The sequence below is a fragment of the Zingiber officinale genome, chromosome 5A, assembly GCF_018446385.1.
Source record: "Zingiber officinale cultivar Zhangliang chromosome 5A, Zo_v1.1, whole genome shotgun sequence".
Classification (NCBI taxonomy): domain Eukaryota; kingdom Viridiplantae; phylum Streptophyta; class Magnoliopsida; order Zingiberales; family Zingiberaceae; genus Zingiber; species Zingiber officinale.
Window position 1 is genome coordinate 133,794,099 of NC_055994.1, and position 10,478 is coordinate 133,804,576.

Consider the following 10,478-nt stretch of genomic DNA (forward strand, 5'->3'; position numbering starts at 1 on the left):
GGAGGTGTTGTTGGATTAGGGGAAGGAATCGAATCAGACTTGTGCTAGGTTTTCCCTGATCAGATTGGTCATCTTCTTGTGGTTTGTAATCGATCAGTGATGATCTTCCGATTGGGTGACTTCTTCTGGAGATGACCTTTAGAGATCAGCTTCTTTGCTGTGTTTGAGGTATCAGCTGAAGTGGGGAAGAATTCCAGTAGGGCTAGCTGTGATTCCATTGATCCAGCCAGGAAAATTCCTCTCACTGTGCTCTGTGGTGTTCTTGATCAAGCAACTCACCTTTGTTTCAGCAGACACCTCATCCAGCAGCTGTGCTGGTTCTAGCATCAACAACATTTGAGATCAAGGTAAGTTGTGAGGTAATTGATCTTGGTTGTAGATCATGTTTCGGAGTTGAATGCTAGATGATCTTGTTCTAGATTGGAATTAGGGTTTTACTTAGTGGTTTATATGTAGGGATTTTGAGTACATGAGGTATTGAAATTGGAGATTAGTTTGATGATCTCGTGCTAGATGAATTTGATTCATGTATTGGATAAGGAATGCATTGGATTAATCCATGATTAATTAATACATATGTGTAGATTTAATTGTGTAGAAGAAATCTAATGAAATGGTTAGGGTTAGGGTAGTTAACCCTAATCAACCGTTGGATTTCTAATCTAATTGGTGATTAGGGATTAGGTAACTAACCCTAATCGAGAATAGATTTAAAGTGTAGAGTGGGATTGGATGTAGGTTCACCTTTTAGTAGTTAGGATTTTATTTAGCTATTCATATGGATTTAGCTAAATAAAATATATACGTTGTTCGACGCAGATTCTCGATTCGAGATGCACGCCCCGACGCCGACTTCGGATTCGATCAGACCTTCTATTCGAGGCGTACCCTTCGACTTATCTTTGATAATGTCTTATTATACGTAGCTTATATATATTTACTAGTGGTAGATAGAGATCATTTCTTCCCCGGTTTTATTTAGTTGATACCTATCACATGCTTCATCCGCTAGTTGCTTTACTCGTGATCGTATTATATCTCGCCACGTATATACGATCATGTAGACGACATCTATAGGCTTTACCTCATCGGATTAGTTGCTTTACACGCGATACGCCTCGATTCACGATACTTACATCATCGTTATACGTGATGCCTTTGATTTACGTCACGCTTATTATCATCGTTATATACGTGTTCGTCTGCTCGCATCTACATACGGAGGATATGTTCGGTATGATATATCAGAGTCGACGCACCATATCGCATTATCGACAGTCGGGCGATCGACGACTCCATTATCACGAGCTCGCCACGGCCACATCGACCAAGACCACGCGACCACCATACGGGTAGTGGCACGACACTGTGGTGCGTGAGGGTCGCCCGGTGTTCACCGAGGCTCCACCCACGGGTAGTGTGACAGTGCAGCACACCGGGTCCCTCCCCGCATCACAGCACGGAGACGAGAGTACGGCGCCCTCCTATAGTGAGGTCGAGGATAGGTGTACTCGGCATCCCGTCCACCTGCCACTCTTCGTGGCAGCGACGGCAGAGTGCACGTGTCACGCCCTACCCACGCCGGTCTCACCATCAGGTGAGATTCCGACCGGCCAGGTGACTACGCCATTCGTGATCATACGCATGCATCGCATTAATTATGATCGATGCATTTGGTGATCGATATGATCGATACGCATACAAAGTTATACGCTTCGACTATCTTTATCTCGTATGTTTACAACAACAGACAAGCCTCGCAGTGAGTACAGCTTATTTCGCTTATGCATTTTCTTATTATTCTTGCTATAGATCTGCACTTACGCCTATCACGGTTACTACGCTTATTTCGCCATGACATATCATATTCCGTTAGAGACTATACCGTAGGTCAGATGGTTGAGAATCAGACTCGATCCCACGGTTTAGAGACCGTACCTTAGGCTATTACCGTGGTTATACGTCATTGCATATATCTATTGGATTACCCGTTGAGTTCTTCAACTCACCCCGTTGTTACTATTTTTCGTGCCGAGGCCGCGAGATATTCCACCGCTAGCCCCATTAACACGAGGATTTTCTTTGTCGGATTTATTCTCGCCAGATCTTATATACCGGTATCGTGGGTTCAGATTGACATCGAACCTTCTAAGTTTACTACTATTGTTTTCACCGCAGATATTTTCATTACTTCGGATTCGGGTTTTCTTCATGTAGCGGAGTAGGATGCAGACATATATTTTCTAGATTTTATATCGCCTTTCCTTATTAAACCGCGTGGATCGATTATATGTCAATTATGTGGAATGTTGATATAAACCGCGGGCTTTCTTTTCAGATTAGATATTCCTACTGCGCCGAGGTATGGAGATATATGATACCGAGCTTCATATCGTCTGTCAGACAGGGAGACGTCAAATTTCTGACAGGACTACTGGGGCGACAATAAGGTGCTATTAAATGCCAAGGCATTAAAAGAAGAAGTAATTAAGATTATAAATATTTTACTTTTAAGAAGAGGCTAGTACCCGACATCCAAGAGCTTGTCGTTAAACAAATCCAGTGTCCAATTCCGAGGTCTTGGCCCTGATCGAGGTCTGCTCTTTTAGGATTGGTGGCTCGCTACCCCAACCTATTAGGGAACGCGCATAAGATGGTACTATGCCTGGGCCCAAGAAGAAGTTGATTACTATTTTGAAGTATTATAAGTATAAGCTTTTGAACTAATAAAACAAGGTGTTTACAAAAGTTTACAAGTATTAAAGAATAAGTTTTAAATAAGTAAAATAAAAGAATAAGTTATTAAGTAAGTTTAATAAGAATCAGAAAGTGTTTAGAATTCAGTAAGTTAAATTCTTTATGCTAGCATGATAGTATAGACTTGTCTTACATGTTTAGCCTTTCAGTATGTTTCTTTACTATTAGGAGAGCATGAGTTAGCTTACTGTTATTTGCTATTTATGAGCATGAGTAGCTTTGCATGTTAGCATTCAGTTTTAGCATGTTTTTATTTATATACATGCATATCGAGTTTTTGTGAGTTAGATAGCGCTTACTAAGCAAATTTTACTTATAGACTACACTTCCTCTTACTGCAGATACAGGAAAGGAAAAGATATAGAAAGGAAGGCGACAAGGAGGTGTTCGAGGGATGTGTGATGCCAGGACTATGGAAGCCTTGGGACTTAGTTTAAGAATTTATTAAGAATGTATTAGATGAGTCATTTAGTCTTCCGCTGTTAGTTAACTGTATATTTTTATTTTGTTTCCGCTATTTATTACTTGCATGCTTTGACTTCATTAAACTGCGTGGTGATGTTATTCCTTTTGGTTGTGAAAATATATGTTCCAGCCGCCTGTGGCTGAGTATAGTTTGTTTGTATTGTTGATTTGGTCACCGGTACAGGGGAGATTCTGTCGAAATTTTTCGGTAGGGTTTCTTCAAGGATTTTAATCATACCGGTTAAGTAGAGTTAGTAGTTAAGTAACGGTCATCCTTAGAGAGTAGTAGTAGTAAGAAGGGTGATCGTTACAAAGTCAGCCTTTCTAAATGGCTTTATCAAGGAAGAGGTCTACGTAAGCCAACCTCCAGGGTTTGAAGACATAGACTACCCTAATCACGTATTTAAATTAAAAAAGGCACTATATGGACTAAAACAAGCCCCTAGAGCATGGTATGAAAGATTATCTAATTACTTAATATCCAAAGAATTTAACCAAGGACAAATCGATCCTACTTTATTCGTGAAAACTATAGGGAAAGACATCTTTATAGCCCAAATCTATGTTGACGACATTATCTTTGGTTCAACCAATTCAAAATTCTTAAAAGAATTCGTCAAATTAATGGAAAGTGAATTTGAAATGAGTATGGTTGGAGAACTTAATTTCTTCTTAGGCTTACAAATTAAACAAACTAAAGATGGGATCTACATTTATCAAACTAAATATGCTAAAGAGTTAATTAAAAAATTTTGTATGGAAAATTCAAAAATTATAAATACTCCAATGGCAACCAACATAAACATTGACTCTGACCCTGAAGGAAAACCAGTTGACTCAAAATACTATAGAAGTGCCATAGGTAGCTTACTCTATCTAACTGCAAGTCGACCCGACATATTGTTTGCAGTAGGTATGTGTGCAAGATACCAATCATGTGCAAAAGAGTCACACCTATCTTATGTTAAAAGAATACTTAGGTATATTAAAGGAACTCTAAATGTAGGACTTTGGTATCCAAGAACTTGCATCTTTAACCTTTACGATTATTCTGACTCAGACTATGCTGGGTGCAAGCTAGACAGAAAAAGTACAAGGGGTAGCTGCCAGATTCTAGGTCAGTGCCTAGTAAGTTGGTCAAGCAGAAAGCAACATTGTGTTGCTCTATCCACCACAGAAGCTGAATACATAGCTCTAGGAGAATGTGCATCTCAACTACTATGGATGATGCATACATTAAAAGACTATCAACTAGAGTATAAAAATACACAAATCTTCATTGATAATATCAGCTCAATTAATCTCACCAAGAATCCTATTCACCACTCTAGGACTAAACACATAGAGGTAAAACACCACTTTGTAAGGGACCATGTAGCTAAAGGTGAAATTGCACTCAACCACGTTGAGTCCAAATCAAACCTAGCTGACATCTTTACAAAACCCTTACCTGAACTTGAGTTCAGTGCACTTAGAAGGCAAATAGGAATGTGTTGGGTAGAGTAGTGTTCTTATTTTCTAAAATAACTCTCATTGTTCTTTTCAAATTCTAAGAAAATTTCAAAATTTCCAAATCCCCAGACTTACTTATCATTTTCTTTCAAATTCTAGGAAAAACAGTTTTCAAAACCCCACTTTTTGTTAGATTGTTCAAAATTTTGGAATTAGCCTAAGCTTTCACCCTAGATATCATGTTCCCCTAGAATTAAGCCAGAGCATCTCACAAACACCTAGGTTTACCTTGATTGTGTTTGAAAAATATAGAACAGTGTGAGATGCATAGGGTATAGCCTGGACTCATGAATGCTTATATCTGTGCATCAATATGAGTTTGGGCGTTAAATATGCAATAAACATTAATCAAGTTAAGTTCTCCAGCTCTAGTCAAGTCTATCTGGACCAAAATAACTTAACTTGACTAACCTAGTGAAAGCTATTGTCCTGTAGACAATCAACAAGTAACCAAAAGTTAGACAGTTGGTAAAGGATACTCAATTTTTTTTAGTTAAGAATGTTTTGTTCCTTATGGCTCTGATACCTAATATATCAACATGACTTGTGCTTGGACTTAAGGACCAACTGAACTTAAATGAATAATCTTGTCCTAAAACCTTAAAACTATTATTCCAATTGACCTTAACTTTCAAACCCTGTTGAACATTGCTAACCTTAATCATGTACAACTCATTAAAACACCTATTATTGCCCATTTTTTGAGTTATGGCAAAGGGGGAGAGTAGCAAAAATGTAAACATAAAATTCAAGTTAAAAACAAAGGGGGAGCCAAAGTTAAGGGGGAGCATATAGGGCAAATTTACTTTAGTTACCTTGTTCATCTATACTTAGTAGATTTGCCTGTGTTAAAATTGTCTATCTATTCGTTTGTTCACTTAACTTTGAATTTGAGTTGCCATAATCAAAAAGGGGGAGATTGTTGGTGCAGGGAGCATCCGACGATCGAACTCGTGTTTTGATAACGGCAAAAGAATTCAAAGTTAAGATGTTTTTGTAGTCTAACGAGTCTACTTGAGGATTTCAGAAAAGTCCTAGCTGCGGTTAGGCAAAGGGAAAACCCTAGGGGGTGGTAACCCTAGGTCATAGTGGGTGGTAACCCTATGCGGAAAGTCTTGGCAGGTCGATGGCTTCAGGCAAAAGTCCTAGGGGGTGGTAACCCTAGGTGGAAAGTCCTGGTGTCGCGAACCAGGTGAAAGTCTGGACTAGCCGGGAAGCGGATGTCCAGCAGAAAGTCCTAAGCATCGAAAAGCCGAGAAGTCCAATGATCCGAGGATCGATCGGCAAAGTAAATCTCCGAGAGGAGTAGGTGAGGACGCTTTCCCATGTAGGGAACAGAGGCGCCGGATCGACCTAGGGTTTCGCTGGAAACCCGGTCAGACTGTCCGGAGACTGCCTATACTTTAATAATGTTTATTGTGCTAACTTTATGTTGCGGGATAGTGTTTGGGACTAACGATCTTGCAGGAGCAAAGGAGCAACCTAAAGCCTCGGATGAAGAAGTCCGAGGCGCCCATGAGCTCGAGGCTGGTAAAGGCCGAGCCGCGATGGCACCATCGAGGCGCCAAGCAGTGTATACGCCTTGGAAGGCGCCTTAAGAGGGCCATAAGGCGCCTTGAATGGATGAAATTCGACCAGGTTAGTTTTGATCCACGCGGAAGACCAGGCAGCATGGAGGCGCCTTGAACAGCCTTCAAGGCTCCTTGAACACCCTTTATAAGGGGGTTTCGACCAGCACTTCAAGACAATGAATTCCAAGTGATCTTTCATCAACGTGCTGCTCCAAAAGACGTTCCGAAGTGCTGCTACAAGTGTCCGACGACCCGAAGCTTCAGATTTAACATTTCTTGTTGTCGGTATAATATTTGTAGCTTTTATTTGTACTCATAAGTGTAATCTTTTAACGAGCTTATAGTTATTGCCCACCGGAAGCGATCAAGGATCGCGGGCCTTCGAGTAGGAGTCGATCAAGGCTCCGAACGAAGTAAAAATCCTCTTGTCTCTGTGTGCTTACTTTGTTTTATTCCGCTGCTTAATTACTCCAATAATTCTTACGTTTTACGAACCAAACAAATAGCCACGAGCGCTATTCACCCCCCCCTCTAGCGCGTCTCGATCCAACAAGTTAGAGGAGAACAGAAGGTTTCTCGGCGGTGCTATATTGACATGGTCCGAATTGAAGCTCGGAAACATCAAAGGATGCAGGACGGAGGTGTTCATGTTGTTCAAGAAGAGCCTCTTCCTATAGCTGAGGAGCCCATCCCTTGGGAAGAAGTACAACTACATGCTGATCGACCTGAAAGTCTGACCCGGGTGGCGAGCTACCTTCCTCCTCCCCTCAAAGAAGAATTAATTTAGTGTTTAATCTGCAATCGGGATGTCTTTGCCTGGTCTACTGAGGAACTTCCTGGGGTCAAGCCAGAGGTGGCTGAGCACAAGTTGCATCTATTACCTGACTCCCGGTCCGTGAAGCAAAAGAAAAGAAATTTCTCAGCTGACCAGAATAAAATAATAAGAGCTAAGGTAGATCAGCTCAAAAAAGCAGGACATGTTCGGGAGGTTCAGTTCCCATCCTGGCTCTCCAATGTAGTCTTGGTAAAGAAACCCAACAATAAGTGGAGAGTATGTATCGACTGTTGGTGCAGGAAGCATCCGACGACCGAACCTAAGAGGACGAACTTTTTATAAGGTATGGGGAATTGTAACGACCCAATTTTCCTTATTTCAAGTTCTAAAAGTCCATAAAAATATTTGGAAATACTTTTAAAATATTCTAGAGAATTTTAGGAATTTTTAGAGTATTTTTACGTAATTTTTGGAGATCGTTTAGTAGGGTTACAAAAAGAAAGAAGTTTTAAAAAAAACGTTGAAGGTGAGATTCGAACCCACGACCTCGGGTCGGACTGACCCAAGCAAAACTGACCTAACCAGCTGGGCTACACGGTTTTGTTAACCTTATATGGTGAGAATTAAGTTTATAGCATAGTTAATGATTAGGGAATAAATGGGGAAAAAGTGCGCGGATGAGGGATCGAAGCTGCGATCTGTGGCTTCGGTTAAAAGCCAGCTGACCAACTGGGTTGCGCGTGATTTGTTAACCAAGTATGTAGCGGAATATATTTAAGCTATAGTTGGAACGTTTAAAATAAATTGGAATTAAAAGTGCGCGGCTGAGGGTTCGAAGCCGAGACCTTTGACCCGAGCAAAACCCGCCTGACCGGCTGTGCTGGCGGTGATTGTTAATTAAGGAAGGAGTGAATAATACTTAAGCAGTAGTTAGAGAATAAGAACCTTAGTTATAAGAAGAGAACTTAGGTATTTTCCCGTAACCTAAACCCTCGTTTCTTCTTTCTCTTTTGCGCGGCGTCGCGACTTCTGCTCGGTCGACAGAGGCGGCGGAGCGAGGCTTCCTTTCTCCGGTGGCCGACGAAGGCTTTCTTCCGGCAAACCTTGCCGATTTTGATCCCCTTCATCGAGGAGAAGGTGAAGACGTAGAGGAATCGCCGAGATCTTCACCTCACTCGAAACCCTAGAGCTTTTCTTCTTCCTTTCGGTTGTAAGTCCAAGAACAGCGATGTAAGTGCTTCTCACCTGCGGTAGGATAGCTCCGAGATTTATTCCTTGTTCTTTTTCCTTATTCCCGAAAGCTTTTGGACAGCATGAGGGTGCTTGGCATTTTTGATCGGATTCTATGCTACTTAGTTTCATGCTTTGTGATAATAATGGAATAAATGTCTCCCTTGATGTTGGTAATGCTGGCTAGATTCTGTTGAATACCATCAGGATGCTTATAATGAAATTGATGGCTATGGAGAGTTTAGAAACGTGATGGCCACGGTGATAAGATCATTAGGAAGAAAAAAAAAGGAAATATCCTATAGCATTTTAAGGTTAAGTGTTTACTCAATTTTGTACTATCATGTATTCCTTCTTGTGAGAACCATTGGTACAATTCTCAAGTTAAGGATTGAACTACAGTGTTCGCAACTGAGCATATAAATTAACCCAAACCTCAAGGTGACAACCATGGCTAAAAGGGTTATAAGATGTTATAATGTCTATGTTTGGATTCAATTAAAAGGTTTATAAGGAATATGGTATTACTGATTGAAATAGTAATTTTTATGATAGTATTTAAATATCTGATTTTGTTTGAGGCCAGCATTCTAGTTTTGGTTTATGAAGAGTGCTTTAATATTGAAAACTTGGAATCTTCTTTGACCCGTATCAACCTTAATGAGCAATGATCAGTTTGTTTTGTTTACTGAGGTGGATACTTCCTTGTTTAACATTTAAGTCATTAATTCCAAGCACGTTTGTGATTTGTATACGGAATAGGTCCAAGGGGTCATGCAAAGTCAATCAATATTTGCCTATATTATGAACAAGAGAAGAAGAACATGACTTTCAGTTTTGCTTGATTTTGAAACATGTTTTGTTTACTTCACCAGTAGCTTCCATTGCTATTAGACAAGCATATTTTCTTATTGCGGTTAGACAAGCAGATTTTCTTATTGCTTTGCTTAGTTTTCTGTATATATATGCAATGAACTTGAATAGCATGTGTTCAATATATAGTTTTAGTTTTTATAGATATGCAATGAACATGGATAGCATGTATTTATAGTATTTTAGAATTTTGTTAACAAAGCATGCAGAATTTGTTTAGGATAGTATGCAGTTTAGATTTAAGTTTCTTTACTACCTCATTTAGCATGAACAGATCTACTTTTGGTTTTAGTTATGATCCTCTACTAAATTACCAAAAGATAAGTAAAAGAAAGATAAAGAAAAGAAAGAAAAAGGCTAAAGCCTTAAGTAAGATTCTGAAGTCAAGACTTTAAGGATTTTGGCACACAAGGTGCTTATTAAAATGCCAAGACATTTTATTATAAGAAGTATTTAAAGATAAAAAGTATTTTACTTTTAAAGGGCATGTACCGGACACAAGGTCCAAGGGATGGGCTCCAAGATGCCCCTAGGCACAAGGCCTAGAAGTACCTTAGTAGTTTCGGGATTAGCTACCTCGACTCTTATTAAGGATGCGCGCAAATTGGTAAAATACCAAAGTGGTACAATGCCGGGCCCAAGAGAAGTTGATTATTATTTTGAAGTATAAAAGTAAAAGTTTTTGGAAACAAATGAAACAAACATCAAATATGTTTAGAATTAGAAAGTTTAGCTTCTTGTTATTTGAAGCATGCAGTATCAGTTTTCATTTGCTTCCTTATGAGTTTATTTTAGCATGACTATATGTCTTATCATTTAGTTGATTTCTTGCTATTAGATTATTTAGCATGATTAGCTTTATTTGCTTTTCAACATGCAGTTATAGTTTTATTCTTGTATAGCATGAGTAGCTTTACATGTTAGCTTTTCAGTTAATATGATTTCTATGCTATTTATGAGCATGATTACATGTTTAGTATTTCAGTTAATCTGATTTATTTACTAGTAGATGAGCATGAGTAGCTTTCTTTTAAGCATTCAGATTTAGCATGTTTTTCGTTATATACATGCATATCGAGTTTTTGTGAGTAGGCAAGCACTTACTAAGCTTTTAGCTTATAGATACTATTTTCCTCCTACTGCAGATAAAGGAAAAGCTAAAGTATGAAAAGAAGGCGACAAGGTGGTGATGATGAAGGTGTGTGATGGCTGGACTATGGAGAGATCATGAGTTTGCTAAGGAAACTGTCAAGACTCCTTCTTTGGAGTTTTCTTTCAGTTATTAAATTGATAGA